Source organism: Elephantulus edwardii, unplaced genomic scaffold (assembly GCF_000299155.1).
Source record: "Elephantulus edwardii isolate Elephantulus edwardi_28Jun2011 unplaced genomic scaffold, EleEdw1.0 scaffold00001, whole genome shotgun sequence".
Taxonomy (NCBI): Eukaryota; Metazoa; Chordata; class Mammalia; order Macroscelidea; family Macroscelididae; genus Elephantulus; species Elephantulus edwardii.
The window spans coordinates 16,524,606-16,525,767 of NW_006399751.1; the positions used below are offsets into that span (position 1 = coordinate 16,524,606).

The 1,162-nt window shown below is 33.0% G+C and overlaps 1 protein-coding gene across 1 annotated transcript in view; it reads left to right on the forward strand.

Moving 5' to 3' along the window:
* The window catches only part of DNAH7 (dynein, axonemal, heavy chain 7), a 308,525-nt gene that overhangs the window by 88,534 nt on the left and 218,829 nt on the right, over positions 1-1,162 (forward strand). The window lies entirely within an intron of this gene.

The window sequence follows — 1,162 nt, forward strand, 5'->3', positions numbered from 1 at the left end:
TCCTTCCTTCCCTCCCTCCCTCCTTCCTTCCTTCCCCTCCTCCTCCTTCCTCCTCCTCCTTCCTCTTCCTCCTCCTCCTTCCTTCTTTCTTCTTTCATCATATCATCATCATCATCGTCATCATCATCTTCATCATCATCTTTGCCTGATTATACATTTGGGGTCACAATGTAATTGCATAATTTACTGACTTTCGGTAGTGCTTGTTTTAACTATATTTTTTTTTTTAAAACCCACTGTATTCGATTCTTCCTTTACCCTGCGTCCTCCTTGATCTTGTTACTATGCCAGCCCCTTAGTCAAGAAGTCTTTCTGTAGAGACTTAAAAAAAGGGATGAGTTGGCAAAGGCAAATATGTTTAAAGAGTCCAATAAATTAATACTGTGCTATATAAGTAAATACACAAACACAGTGTTGACCCTAAAATGAAAGCTGAGCAGATAATTTAATAAAAACCAGTAATATTAAACTGAGTATAGTGTTTATTTAATTTCAGACATTTATTTATTGCCAAGTAAGCATGCTTTTTATGTTATTGGAAGTTAAGATTAAAGTAGAATAAATACTAGTTATTAAATTTTGTCATTAAGTGCATGCCAATTTTTGTTTGGTGTTTTGATGAAATGCAGGCCTATGAGAGGAAGAATAGTATCTTCATTTTTTCCTCTGCTTAAAAAAATGTATATCTTTATTTTTAAACTTTTAGTGTTATGCTTGTAACACTAAATCCAAATAATATTATATTGACATCAGCTGTACTACTTGTTAGGGAAATAGGAAGATGACTACTCACTGCAATCGATTGTGACTCTTAGTGACTCTGAGATGGCCGAAGCTATAGATCTTAAGGGGAAGAGATTGTCCATCTTTTTCTGGTGAGAAATGGAAATTATTTATTCAATGTTTTGTTAATTTTATTCGGGAAAGTGACCTATTATATGCTTCAATTTATAATTGTTGTAAGGAGCCCTTGTGGCCTAGTGGTTAAGGAGATACACTGCATATCCAAAGGCAGGTGGTTTGAATCCACCAGCTGCACCATAGGAGAAAGATGGGCAATATCTCTTTTTTTCTCTTTTTTAATTTTTAAATAACATTTTTATTTTATATTCATTTGCTTACTAAGTTTTTTTTAAATTATTATTAAATTTTATTAGTTTTA